The sequence below is a fragment of the Trichosurus vulpecula genome, chromosome 7, assembly GCF_011100635.1.
Source record: "Trichosurus vulpecula isolate mTriVul1 chromosome 7, mTriVul1.pri, whole genome shotgun sequence".
In the NCBI taxonomy this organism is placed as follows: Eukaryota; Metazoa; Chordata; class Mammalia; order Diprotodontia; family Phalangeridae; genus Trichosurus; species Trichosurus vulpecula.
In genome coordinates this window covers 130,170,953-130,186,291 of record NC_050579.1, presented here as the reverse complement: position 1 = coordinate 130,186,291, position 15,339 = coordinate 130,170,953, and the positions used below count along the sequence as shown (strand labels likewise).

At 37.8% G+C, this 15,339-nt stretch overlaps 1 protein-coding gene across 1 annotated transcript in view; it reads left to right on the top strand.

The window, feature by feature from the left end:
- AKAP7 (A-kinase anchoring protein 7) overlaps positions 1–15,339 on the top strand; it is a 171,137-nt gene that overhangs the window by 52,682 nt on the left and 103,116 nt on the right. The window lies entirely within an intron of this gene.

Here is a 15,339-nt window from a genome sequence, read left to right as displayed (position 1 = left end):
AAAGAACTGTTGTAAATATTTTTGTACATATGTGTCCTTTTCCTTTTTTGGGGGGGTTGTAGTAGACCTAGTAGTTATATTCCTGAGTCAAAGGGTATGCACAGGTTAATAGCTTTTGGGTCATAGTTCCATATTGCTTTCCAGAATGGTTAGACCAATTCGCAGATATACCAGTAGTGAGTAGATTTATTCTCCCACATCCCCTCTAGCATTTGTCATTTTCCTTTTCTGTCATCTTAGCCAGTGGTACCTTGGAGTTGTTTTAATTTGCATTATTTATTTAGAGCAACTTTTCAGATGACTGATAGCTTTGATTGATTTCTCTGAAAACTGACTGTTCGTATCCCTTTGTCATTTTTCAGTTGGAGAATAGCTCAGGCTGTTTTTTTTTCGCCAAAACACAAGGAAACTCTCTGAATTGATTGGTCTAGACCAGGAGAGGGGAACCTGCGGCCTAGAGGCCACTTGTGGCCCTCTAGGTCCTTGGGTGTGTGGCCTTTTGCCTCAATCCAAGTTTTACAGAACAAATCCCTTTTATTGAGGGGATTTGTTCTGTGAAGTTTGGATTCAAAGAGCTGCACTTGAGGGCCTAGAGGGCCACATGTGGCCTGGAGGCTTCAGGTTCCCCACCCCTGGTCTAAACTGTAGACCAATACATATACAATATACTTGTGAATATCTCTTTCATTTTATATTGGAGTAAAGTTCTTTTAGGAGAACTGTTAAATTCTGTGAGTGCCTTATCTCATTCCAGTCTCAAACGTGAATTGTGAGACTTGTCTAAGCTAGGCCTGGCCATCGCAATACATATTTTTAGGTCATAAAAGATTTCTTGATGAACTTTGTTCAGTGATTTTCTAATTGTTACCAGTAAAGGACACATAAAACAAAGATATAAATGCTAGCGAAAAATGTTCACCATTGTCATGGAGCATATCCTGTGTGAAGTCTGAATAAAATGGAGATTTACTGTAGATAGAAGAGCTCCTTTTTACAAATGAAGATATGCTGATTATAGGGAGTCCTTCAGATTTTTATTAAGATCCATGTCTTTTTAAAGGAAATAAGGTCCATGTAGGAAAAAATGAACAGATGAAAATGATTGTTGTCCAGGTTACAACACGCAGTTGGATGAACTGTTCATTGGGTATATCAGCATACATATTTAAGATAATCATTGCAGAGGGACATTGAGATGGGCCTAAAAGTTAATAGGAGAAGCAAATTGACTGGAGTGAACTTGTGCAGGGCTTTTAATAATTCTCATTTAGGGAACCATATTTTTAACCCAAATGTTCTTTCATCAATACTGTAAAAGTTTTTAATCTTGCAGCTTCACAATCTCTTAAAAGAGTTGTGGGTGATCCAGAGTACAATGGCAAGATTCATGGTATGCTCAGGAATGTTTGCAGCATGTTTTCAGGGATGACCTATGTGTGAAAAGTGACAAAAGAAAGATTGTTGAGGAAATAGGTGATTGGAAAATGAGTTGTCTGTCCTGTGAAAAGACTGAGGGATAACAGATAGACAGCCTGAGCGCCCCTCTGACATCCACTATATACCAAAAAGATGCAAAGGAAGACTTCACAGCACCTTGACTGAATCTAACAACTGCACAGGACAAGGGGTATGGGTGGGTTGTAATCTAAACTAGTAGAAAGAATGACTACATCCTCTAACCTCACTGGGCCAGTTTTCTTACCTGAAAAATAAAAAGTTTGGACTAGACCTGAAGGTCCCTTACAGCTCTTAAGCTATGATCCTAAATCTCAGATCTATTGAAGTGTGTTATTTTTCAGTATAATCTCTAATTCAGGTTCTTCCTCGACTTCATTTGCCTCATTATTCTCTGCAGCAGATGTTGACCCATATCCGTTATCATTGTGGTGCTTTTTTCTTTTGTGTTCCTCATTAACACAGGAGGGTCACATGACCAGGTGTTCTGTGAAATGATGTTTCTTGTTGACCTTGGGGACAAAATTAAAAACCTACTTGACTCTCCATGGAGAACCTGTGTGCTACCCTTCCTTGTATTTGGCTTTGACTTCCATTTATAGTGAGAATGTCAATGTTACTGTGGTTCCTTAGGTCACATAGTGGTTTTTGGACAAAGATCTTTCAGTGTGCTGATGATTAACTTTGTGTTTATAGGTGCTCTAAAAATTGTATAATTCTTACCACCCTTTTACCACATTGCCACCATTGCTACAGAGTAGGGATCCACAGAGGAGGTGGGGCCGTTTTGTGGGTCAGTGCAATATAATGGAAAGTCAGAAGACATCAGTTCAAATCCATTGTTAAGTTATATGACCAGGAGCCATTGAGCTTCTCAAGAACTTCAAAATATTCAGCCATAGAGTGGGGCTGATAATATTTGAACGACTTAGCTCAGGGTTGTTATAAGAGTGCTTTGTAAACCTTCAAGTGCTATTTATATGAGTTTCCATTTCGCATTTTTCTTTGTTTTATGGGTTTGGAGAATGCCTTAATTAGTAGTCAACGTATTGGTAATGAGCCTCACTGAGCTTGACTAGGCTGTCATTTTCCTTTGCATTCATATTCATATTCAGTCATTCAACAGACATTTATCAAATGCTTACTATAAACAGGGTAGTACTGTATTAGATGGTGGAGGCTACAAATGAATAAAATACAATTTCTTTCCTCAAGAAATTTCTTCTGGAACGTTTATGCAATGATAAGTCAAATGTATGTACAACTCAACAGAAGAAAACTGCTTTTAGTATGTTTTCTGATCCTATACTCTACTTAATCTATTCTCTTACAGGTTACTGTTGGTCTCCCTAATGCTAATTCTGGTGGCCTTTTCTTAGTCCTTGTCCTCCTTGACCTACTTGTAGCTTTGACCCTGTTAACTGTACCGTCTTCCTAGACATGCTTTCTTTCCTTCTTTCTTAATTCTTTACTCAGCTAGGTATTCCATTTTTTCTCTCTTTTCATTTACACAGTACATTTTCCGTTCTTGTCATTCCTTCCCACCTCATTTTCACCTTTTTAAGGCCTTTCTTTCCTTCAAGCCTCAGCTGAGGTACCACCTCCTCTGTGAGACCTTCCTGAATATCCCAGTTGTTCTAACTACCTTGTTGTTCTTTGTGTTCAAGACCTTAGAGTCCATTATTTTATCATAATCCTTTATCTTTCCGTCTCTTACTGTGCCTTCGACTACCTAAACCTATACTTCCTACTCACAGTTGTGCAGCTGCAGGGTAATTCCTGACCCTAGGAGTCCCTTCATAGGGTCCTTAACAAGGGGTTAGGTGGATGATGGGTGAATCACTTCCTTCCTGAACTGGGTTTAGCTTCTTGTAGGATGTGATGTCTTCATCGACATGTCAGTCGTTTTTCAACCAGGTCACTCACTGGCAGTGCTGGCTTCTCAGATGAAGGCTCAGATACTGCTGCCACTGATTCTGGGCTGGTTTTTGGTGGGACCCTAGATGATTTTAATTTCCTCGTCTCGCTGTTTGCCTCAATCGTCCCATCTTAGAATATTCATTCACCTACAACCAGGAAAGATAAAAGAGAAACATAGGCACTATATGTTCATAAATATTATGGCTGAGTGGGAGACAGAGACCTCTGCTCCTCACCTGCCTAGGGGCTGACACCAATTCTCCTTACTTGAAATCTGCTTGGGAAGAGGAGCAACTCAGTTTCTAGCTTAGGAGCAAATTAAAGAACTCTTCATTATGATATATTATGTCATCAGAAACCAGTCCAATAGTACCTTTGTATGCTTTGATTTGGGGGATAAGAGTAAGGAGGGCTCTTTCCATTAAGCAAGGCCTAAGGACTGGGACCTCACCTATTTTTAGGGGCATGAGTATACATACATGAATATACATCCATGCATATATGTGAGTGAATGGGTAAATGAATAGTGTGGATCTGGCATGCCAGTTTTTGGTACTGATTCAGATGCTATTCTTGTCCTTTACCTTTTTATCTTTTTGACAAAGTGTCAGGGAGGGGGAATCAGGAGTTGTATACCATCTCTGGCAGTTGCATGCCATGTTACCATTCAGTTCCTTTCTCTGATATGGCCCAAAGACTGAAAGCCTTGCCGGTACTCACTGCATATGAATATTCTGAAATATGTGATCGTGTGGAAAGAGTGTTGCATTTGGAGTCAAGAAGACTGGTGTTTATATATGCTACTAACTGTCTCTGTGCTTTTCAGCAAATGCATTAATGTCTCTGAGCTTCATGTTTGTCCATGTATAAAATGAGAGAGATTGGACTAGATAGATAACCTCTGAGGTATTTTCTAATTCTAGAACTATGACCTTATGAAAATACTAATTACAGATCATAGAGTCATTATTTCCATTTCAATTCTGCCCCCACCCTAATCACTAGAAAGCACTCAAATGTTATTTCAGTTTTCCCTGTTGTTGTCTTTTAAGTCATTGAAAAGCACCATGACATTAATCATGTCAATGCATCTTGGAACTCTGATTTCATTTCTGTGGGCCATGAAAACAAGGATGGATGTACAAAAACATCCCCTTGAACTGTATGTAAGAGCATACGCTACCTTCTATATATATTGGTCCTTGGGAAGAGGTCCTTACTTCAAGTGGCTGCTACAGAACATTCACCCTACCACATTCATTTCAGAGTGTGATACAGCCCCTGGATGGATGAGTTGCTTCCTTGCTGCAGATTGTAGTGTCTTGTCTTACTCGGTGCCGGCTCCTCTAGGTTGCTTCTGGGAGCTGTACTGGAGTATTTCCTGCTTTGAAACTCTGGTATAGACTCCTGACTTTTCAAGATCTCATAAGGTATTGTCCCAAAGGAAAGAAGACACGAACAGAAAGTGGTCCCATCTTGGGTTAAGGCTTGAATGCAGGAAGTCATATACTCACTGACCTAATGGCAGCTCTGGGTAAGAGGGCTGGAAGCTCCTTCCCCACCCAAATATCCATAGCAGTTATTTTCCTTATTTGAATGTAGCTAGGGAGGAGAAGATTGATTTGGCTGATTAGTGGGTAAGCAGCCAATCCAGAGGTATTTCTTCTCCACAACATAACTTGACAAGCTGTAGTCTTAGAATAGCTGCTTAAGTTCTGAAGTGGAGAGCTGGGTCACTCCATTCCACATCATTGAGATCTTCCAGAAGTGGACTTACCAAACATGTAACAGGGCTTGGCCATCATTAGCTAGTTCCTCTTTTATATATCTCTTAGAAGTAATTGCAGCCTTTTGAGAAACCTCAGGCCGTAGAATTTTAAAGGAAAGGAAGAAGATGAAGAAGAGATAACTGGGATGCAACTATGTTGGGTAGAGCATGCACTAGATTTGTCAAAAGACTTGGATTTGATTCTTGACTCTGCTACCAACAGTCTGTCCACTCTTCAGCAAATTATTTTGCCTGTCTAAACCCTAGGGGTTTTTATCCATCACATGAGAAAGCTGGAGAAGTTGACCTCTGAGGTTCCTTCTATGGTCAGCATTCTGATATCCTGATTGATTGTTCTTATATGTACTCTTCTATGTACATAAAATCATTTCTGTTACCTCTTTCACCTATCTGCCTCCCATGCTTAACATATTTTGTCTCATTCTTGAACCATTCGTATTTTACTTAAGGTTTATTGCCTTTTTCTTTTGAGAAAACATCTAGAAAAAATCTTGGTTTTCCCTTAAGAAACTTATGTCCATACTCAAGTATACTCCATGTGTACTTCCCAAGAACATAGCCTAAAAGAAGAAAATACCAGGCTTAGGTCTTCTTTTATTAAAAGGTCTCTGAACTCAAAAATATTTCTTGTTAGTCATTCATTGTTCTTTTAAATCATTCAAAGGCTGCTTACAACATCCAGAATTCCATCCATTCCTTGAAAATATTCCCTCAAAGAGGGTTTCCAATATTGATGAAAGAACCTTTGTACTCTGAGGAATTTGAAATCACACCATGCTTTATGGTGAGTCACCAAAGGATTTTGATATGTTAGCAAAGGCCAATTACAGCGGTTGTGCTTTAATTGTCCTCATGAAGCCATATGTGTTGAAGTACTGTTGTCTTTAGACTACAACATTTTATATATATTCTTAACACATCCAAACATATATTTTGGGTATCTCAAAAGTCGTAGTACAAGTTTAAGCTTTAATAGTTGTGTGTGAGTTTGTATACATGTGTGTATATATATATATGTATGTGTGTAGAGACATGTACATATATAACACATGAATGTGTTGTGTGTATATTTATAAATTATATATATATACATGTATATTCATGTGCCTATATACATATACATTAAGCTTTCATTTATGAGGACAACCAGAAAGCTCAAATGAATGGCAATTTATTTTTATTTTATGTTTATATGAAAGAAAAAATGATAAGCAAACTGATACTTTATTAAAAACAGAATTTTACAGGGTAATTAATGTAAGAGTCTAACAATGTAAATCATTCAATTCAGGCAGGCCTCTCATTTTACATGAGAAGAAATAGAGGCAGTGTTATGTTTTTATCATATAATGATGAGTCAATATATTCAGAATGACCTCAAGACTTTTAATCATTAATATTATTTTAATATAGATTTGTTGTCTTTTTAAAAATTAGTATTCTATGCAGATGATAGGAACTCTTGAGTGAGGAAACTCCTTATATCAATGAAAGTTGGCACTTTATCTAGAAATCTTAAAAGAGCTGCATAGAGTGCAAAGAGGTTAAATGACTTTCCTAGCTCAGAGGAATCGAGCTGGTGGAGTAACAGCAAGAAGTACAGTTTGGCATCTGTACCATACCTACTCTATGAACATTTAGAAAAGATGCAAGACTGAATTCTGATTGGGAAATCCAAAACAAAGTCAGTGAGTCATTTTTCTAGCCCAGGTAGGATTAAGAAAACATATTGGCTGATGCTGGAGATGAGGTCTGCCTAGGAGTATCCCACTTTTAGTACCCAGGGACTGAAAGAGAGCTAAGTTTGGATATTGGAGTAGGAAGCACTGGGACAAGAAGAGGTCACAGGGGACCCAACTAACCAAGGATACAGGAACTAGTGCCATTTGGCAGCTCTGTCTCACATTCCCGCATTCTGAGTTCTAGATCCTGGGCATAATTGAGGAGGGGATTTGTTTCTCGTGGTGGTACAACAGAGCGATTGTGATTATATTTCCTAGTTTTGTCCTTAGAGAAACGGGTTCGGAAGCAAATTGTGGGTATGTGTCTCTGATCCTAGGAGCAGATCAGGGACTCAATTCTAGTCTTCAGGCCCAGGCCGAAGTTTATAGTAGAATAATCAGGTAGGAATTCCATACCAAAGGGGAGCCTGCAGTTCACCTGTTTCAAACTTGCAGAGCCTTCCAGTGGGCCAACTGTGGCTGAGTCCAGCCATAATGCTACTGAAATTTCCAACTAGGGGAAAGTGAACAGATTCCAACCTGGGTTAGGAACTTGTTGAGCTCAAGTGAAGAAGACCCTGAGTACACTCTGCCCCAGATCACATCACTTTGGAAAGCACTGAAAGCTTGTAGGTTCCTAACCTGACTTATAAAAGCAGTAAAACACAAGAAGACAGAAGCTCAGCCCAGATATTTCTCCCAGGAATGAACAGAGCCCAATCTTAACATAAAGTCCAAAAACAAGTAGGATGGAAGAATGACCAGATTAAAAACAAGAATCTCAAAGAACTATTACGGAAACAAAGAAGTTCATATGATCAACTCAGAAAAAAAAAAATGACTCAAAAAGTTCTCCAAGTAAAGCTTCTAGGAAAAATGCAGCTTGGTTGTAAGTCCAAACAGAAGTTTTGGGAGAGTTGAAGCATGAATTTTTAAAAAGGATTAAAAAGAAAAAATAAGAAAAGAAGTGAGAGCTATCAAATAAAGAAATGAAAAGAGAATTAACAGTTTGGAACAAGGAGTACACATACTCATTGCAAGAAATTAATTTCTTGAAAATTAGAAGCCACCCAATAGATGCTAATGACTCCGTGAGGCAATAAGAAATATTGGAAAAATGTCAAAAGACTGATAAGATAGAAGAAATTGTAACAGAAACAACTGACCTGGAAAAGATATCAAGGAGAGATAATTTAAGAATCATTGTCTTACAACAAAGCCATGAGCACTAAAACAACCGAGACAGCAGATTTAAGGAAATAATTAAAACTTAAAATGTAGCAAAGTAGAAATAAAGGAATCCATTGGTCATATCCTGAGAGAAACCCAAAATGCAACTGCCCAGGAATAATATGGCCAAAATTCAGAGCTCCAAGGTCAAAGAAAAAAAATGCTTCAAGCAGCCAGAAAAAAATGAATTTAAGTACCAAGGAGCCATAGTCAAGATCACACAAGATTGAACAGCCAGAGAGAGAGAGAGAGAGAACATGAGAGCACTAGCTTGGAATATGTTTCAGAAGGCAAAAAATCTAGCCTTATCACTAAGAAAAATTGCCCAGCAAAACCGTATAATGCTATAGGGGGAAAAATGGATCCTTAATAAAATAGAGGACTTTGAAGCATTCTATCCCTTCAGGGGTCCTAGTAAGAGTCTAATTAGACAGAAGGCCTGGAAATGATTCTGTAATATTGTAAGTATCTTAAAAGAAGAATAGAAAGGAGGAGGGTAAGAGAGAGGAAATATTGAGAAATTTGTTTAACATAAATGACATACATAGCCAGAAGGAGGGAAGAAAACAAATTCTCTCTCTCTCTCTCTCTCACTCTCACTCTCTCACACACACACACACACACACACACACACACACACATGCGCGTGCACGCGCGCGCGGGCACACGCACACACGCATAAATTGGTTACAGAAATAAATTTCACCCAACAGGGAAGCGAGTGAAAGAGATGAAGGGAAAGGAGGAGGAGAAGCTAGATTAAGAAAAAGATTAGTCCGAAGCAAAACAAACTCTTAAAGAAGGGGCAAGAAAAAGTGAAGGAAAATATAAGAATAAGATGGAGGGAAATACACAATTAGCAGTCATAACTGTGAATGTGATGAACATAAAACAGAAGAAGAGAGATTGGATTAGAAACTAGAATCCAACAATTAGTTGTTTTTACCAAAAACACACTTGAAACAGAAAGATGTACACAAAGTTAAGATGGGGGACTGGAACAGAATATTATGTTTCACCTAAAAAAAAAAAGCAGAGATAGCAATCATGATCTCAAGACAAACCCTGGCAAAAACAGAACTAATTTTTAATTAGGAGATTAACAGAAAAATACATTTTTCAGAAAGGTACCAGAGATAATGCATTAACAATTGTGCTAAAATGCATATAAACCAAGTAACAAATTTTACTAACTATGAAGACAACAGTGAGTGTACAGAACATGTTGCAGTCAAAGCAGCATTTGGGGTGGGCGTGGGGGGTATTTATTCTTCTAAATTCTTTCATCTGTAAAAAAGAAAGAGCAGATCAATGAATTGGGCGTACAGCTAAAAACAAATTAGAAAACCAACAAAATTAAAACTTCTAATTAACCCCCCCCCAAATCCTTAAAACCAAAGGAAAGATTAAGAAAATGGATAGTAAAATAAAAACAATCATTGAATTAGTAAGTAAAACCAGGAGCTAATTTTTAAAAAATAAGACATAAGCTAACTTGATTGAAAAAATGAAGATGAAACCAAATAATCAGAATCAAAAATAAAAAGGTTAATTTGCAAGCAATAATAGAGAAGTTAAAAAATTATTAGTAGTTATTTCACCTAACAACAAATTAATGAAACATAATCTTAACTGAAGGGGGTGAGTATTTATGAAAATTCTATAAATCTCCCAGAACAACACAGCAGAAAATAAAATAATAACTCTATCTTAGAAGAAATTGAACAAGCTCCCAAGTGAGGTCCCAAGTTAAGAAAACTCCAGTACCAGATGGATTTACAAGGAAACTCCACCACACATTTGAAGGATAATTAATTCTAAGACTACATAAGTTGTTTGATAAAAGAGGAGGAAGGGATCCTATCGAATTCCTTGTGTGACACAGTATAATAAAAATGATGACACTACCTTAATTACTTACTCAAATCATCAAAATTATCTGGAATTGGCTAAGAAATAGTGGTGGATCAGTGGAATAGATTAGTCACATAACAGTAGCAAATGACTCTAGCAGCCTAGTGTTTCATAAACCCAAATATACCAGCCTCTGAGATGAGAACTCACTATTTGGCAAAAACTGTTGGGAACATTGGAAAACAATAGGGCATATAAACTAAGTATATACCAACATCTCACACCATATACCAAGATAAAAGTCAAAATGGATAAATGATTTAGACATAAAGGGTGACACCACAAGCAAATGAGAAGAGCAAGAAATAGTCTACCTGTCTCATCCATGGAGAAGGGAAGAATTCATGACCAAACAAGAGGTAGCATTACAAAATGTAAAATAGATAATTTTGATTATATTAAATTTAAAAGCTTTTGCACAAACAATACCAGTGCAACCAAGATTAGAAGAAAAGCAGAAAGTTGGGAAATAATTTTTACAGCAAGTGTTTATGATAAAGGCTACATTGTTCATATATATAAAGAACTGAATTTATAAGAATACAGGCCATTCCCCAATTGATAAATGGTGAAGAAATCAAAGCTATCTATAGTCATATGAAGAATTGCTCTAAATCACTACTGATAAGAGAAATATGAATTAAATATGAATTAAAATGACTCTATCAGATTGGCTAATATGACAAAAAAGGAAAATGATAAATGTTGGAGAGGATGTGGGAAAATTGGTAGACGGTTGCACTGTTGGTGGAGTTGTGAACTGATCCAACCATTTCAGAGAGCAATTTGGAACCATGCCCAAAGGGCAACCAAACTACATCCCCTTTGATCTAGCAATACCACTGCTAGATCTATGTCCCAATGAGGTTAAAAAAAAAAGAGAAAAAGACTGACATGTACAAAAATATTTTAGCAGCCTTTTTCATGGTGGCAAAATATTGGAAATTGAGGGGACACCAATCAGGGAATGGCTGAACAAGTTATGGTACATGAATATAATGGAATACTATTGTGCAATAAGAAATGATGAATAGGCAGATTTCAGAAAAGCCTGGAAAGACTTGTATGAACTGATGCAAAATGAAATGAGCAGAACCAGAAAAACATTGCACATAGGATCAGCAACACTGTAATGATCAACTAAGAATGACTTAGCTCTTCTCAACAACACAGTGATCCAAGACAATTTCAAAGGACTGAGGAAGGAAAATGCTATCCACATCCAGATAAAGAACTGACAGATTCTGAATGCAGATAGAAGCATACTTTTCTCTTTGTTTTTTTCCTGGTTCTTTTCTTTTTGACCTGCTTATGCTTTACATGATAGTACATATATAACCTATAACATATTGCTTGCCATTTTCAGAAGAGGAGAGGAGGAGGGAAGGAAGGAGAAATATTTGGAACTCAAAATCTTGTAAAAATGAATGCTAAAAATTGTCAACATATAGTTGGGAAAAATAAAATGCTATCAAAAATACAAAAAAATAATTACTCAGTGCGATAACAATCAAATTACCGAAGTTTTACTTTATAGAGCTAAAAGAATAAAACGGAATTGATCTGGAAGAAAAAAAGGTCAAGAATATCAAGGGAATTGATAGAAAAAGGGGGAAGTAAAGAGAACCTAGTAATACAAGATGTCAAACAATAGCACAGTTATAATTTCATCAAAACAATTTGGTACTGGGTAAAAAAAAATACAGCTTGATCAGTGGAACAGAAACCCAGTAACCTACTGTTTGATAGAATCCCAAATCCCAGCTATTGGAACAAAAACTTACTGTTAAACAAAACCTATTGGGAAAAGTAGAAAGTAGTCTGGCAGAAACTAGGTATAGATCAACATTTTATACTGTGTAACAAGACAATCTCCAAATGGGTACATCACTTTACATAAATGTGACATTACAAATTAGAGGAGCAAGGAAGATATTATCTATTGGATCTATAGAGAAGAGTTCCTGACAGAACGAGACAGAGAGGTTCATGGATGATAAAGCTGACAATCTCAGTTGCACAAAATTTAAAAAGATTTTACACAAAGCAATTCAGATAAAATTAGAAGAGAAGTAGGAAATTGGGGAAAAAATTTGAAACAAATTTATCTGATAAAGATCTTATTTTAATTTGTATAGGGAACACAGTCAAAATTATAACAAGAAGCACCATTTCACAAATGATAAAGGGTGGAAGCATTTTTCAGATGAAGAAACTGAAACTATAAATAAATGTATTTTTTAAAAAGCTCTAAATTACTAATAACTAGAGAAATGCGAATAAGCCAACTTAACTAATACCTTACACCCACCAGATTGGCAGAGTTAACTGACAAAAAAGGAAAATGACAAATGTAGGAGAGGTTGGCGGGAAAAAGGCACTTTAATGCCCTGTTGGTAGAGGTGTGAACTGGACCAGTTATTCTGGAAAGCAATTTGGAACTATGCCTTTCCATTTATTAAACTGTGCATACCTGTTGACCTAAGGATACTGCTACTATAGTTAAAAGAGATCAAAGAAAGAAGAAAAGTACTAAAGTACAAAAATATTTATAGCATTTCTTTTTGTGGAGGTAAAGAATTGGAAGCTGAGGGGTGCCTACAAATTGGAGAATGGCTGAAGAATTTACGGTATGTGAGTGGGAGGGAATATGTTGTTCAGGAAGAAACGATGAAAGGAACGGTTTTAAAAAGCACCTGGGAATATTTGTATGAATTGATGCAAAGCAAAGTAAATAGAACTAGGAGAACAGTTTACGCATTAATAGCAATAATAATGAGTTATGTCTTGGATATATTGAGTTTGAGTTGCCTTTGGAATATACATTTGGAAATGGTCAATAGGCAGTTGATAATACAGGGCTGCAGCTCAAAAGACATTATAGTTGAATTTCTTTTTTTGGTCTTTGTTTTTTTTTTTTGGAGGGGGGAAGGAAGGGCAATTGGGGTTAAGTGACTTACCCAAGGTCACACAGCTAGTAAGTGTGTCAAAAGTTGAAGGCTAGATTTGAACTCAGGTCCTCCTGACTCCAGGGCCAGTGCTCTACTCACTGTGCCACCTAGCTGTCCCTTACAGTTGAATTTCTAGATGTTGGAGGCATCTATCTTTAGATGATCGCTAAGAGACAAAGTTTAGAGAAAAATGAGAGCGAGGTGGAGCCAAGATGGCAGAGTAAAGGCAGGGACTCACCTGAGCTTTCCCCTAAACCCCTCCAAATACCTTTAAAAATGACACTAAAACAAATTCTAGAGCAGCAGAACCCACAAAAAGACAGAGTGGAACAAATTTCCAGCCCATGACAGCTTGGAAGGTAGTCAGGAAAGGTGTGTTGCACCAGGTTGAGAGAGGAGGGCAGTCCGGTGCTGGCCACGCCCCAGCAAACCAGTAGCAGGGTTCAGAGTGACTGAATCACTGGCAGCCATGGCAGTTTCCAGACCTCTTAGCCATTGATGTCAAAGACAACTTAGAAGGTCAGAAGAAAGCGTTGGTCTCACCTGGGTGAGTGTGGAGCGCAGTCAAACACAGGCCCCACCAGCACAGTCCCGGCAACAACAAACCAGGAGCAAGCCTTAGGAATGACTGAATTAGCAGTGGCAATGGCTGCTTCCCAAGCTCTTAGCCCACAGATGGTGGGGGGGGGGGGGGGTTGAATAACTGATCAGTAGGCCACAGGGGCCTTTTTGCTAGCACTGAGGCAGGATTCTTGCTTTGCCCATACTCAGATCTGGGTCACAGTCCTGGGTGGCAGTGCACTAGCACACCAGAGTTTGTTGCCACAGTGGAGCAGGACCCTCCTCACAGTTCCCGGGTAGAAAAAAGTGCTTGTGCACAGGTCAGGAGAGCAGTAAACACCTCTCCTTAGATCATACCACCTTTGAAGAACTGAAAACTTATACGTCCCTAGAAGCATCTCTGAACACAGCTGCACAAAAACCTCTGAAGGTTGGGACAGTGTGCCCTCCACACTGGAAGCAGAGCCTTACTTTAGAAAAAAGTTAAAAGTCAAATAATAGACTGGGAAAAAGAGCAAACAATGGGGGAAAAACCTCAGGCTGTAGAAAGTTACTATGGTGACAAGATAAAAATATACACTCAGAAGAAGACAGCAGAGTCAAATCTCCTACATCCAAAGCCTTCAAGAAAAATATTAGGAAAAGTTGGGAAGACAAATAAGCGTTATGCAAGAAAACCATGAGAAAAGATTCATCAGCTTGGTTAAAGAAAAACAAAAACATGCTAAAGAAAAAACACCTTAAAAAAAGAGTAGCCCAAACGGTAAAAAGAGGTCCAAAAAGCTAATGAGGAGAAGAATGCATTAAAAACCAGAACTGGCCAAATGGAAAAGGAGGTCCAAAAGCTCACTGAAGAAAATAATTCCTTAAAAATTAGAATGGAGCAAATGGAAGCTAATAACTTCATGAGAAATCAAGAAACAATAAAACAAAGCCAAAAGAATAAAAAATAGAACACGGTATGAAATACCTTGTTGGAAAAAAACAATTGACCTGGAGAATAAATCCAGGAGAGAGAATTTAAAAATTATTGGACTACCTGAAAGCCTAGATATCCTCTTTCAAGGGCTTTATCAAGGAAAGCTACACCAGTATTCTAGAACCAGAGGATAAGATAGAAAATGAAAGAATCAACTGATGACCTTCTAAAAGAGACCCCAAAATGAAAGTCCCAGGAACATTACAGCCAAATTCCAGAGCTCCCAGGTCAAGTAGAAAATACTGCAAGCAGCCAGAAAGAAACAATTCGAGTATCGGGGAACCACGTCAGGATAAAACAAGATGTAGCAGCTTCTACATTAAAGGACTAGAAGGCTTGGAATATGATATTCTGGGGGGCAAAGGAGCTAAGATTACAACCAAGAATCACCTACACAGAAGAACAGTATGATCCTTGAGGGGAAAAAAACTCCGTGAGATGGAGGACTTTAAAGCATTCTTGATCAAAAGACCAGAGCTAATGAGAAAATTTGACTTTCAAATACAGGGCTCAAGAGAAGTATAAAAAGGAAACCAGGAAACGGAAATCACAAGGGACTTAATAAGGTTAAACCATTAACATTCCTACAAGGGAAGATGATAGAACTCATAAGACTGTTCTCATTCTTAGGGTAGTTAGAAGAAATACACACACACACACACACACACACACACACACACGGAGTGCAGGTGTGATTTGAATATGAAAAGATTGTAAAAATAAAATTAAGGGGTAGAAGAGGAATATACTAGGGGAAAGGGAGAGGTAGAATTGGGTAATTTATCTCACATAAAAGAGGCAAGAAGAAGCTTTTACAGT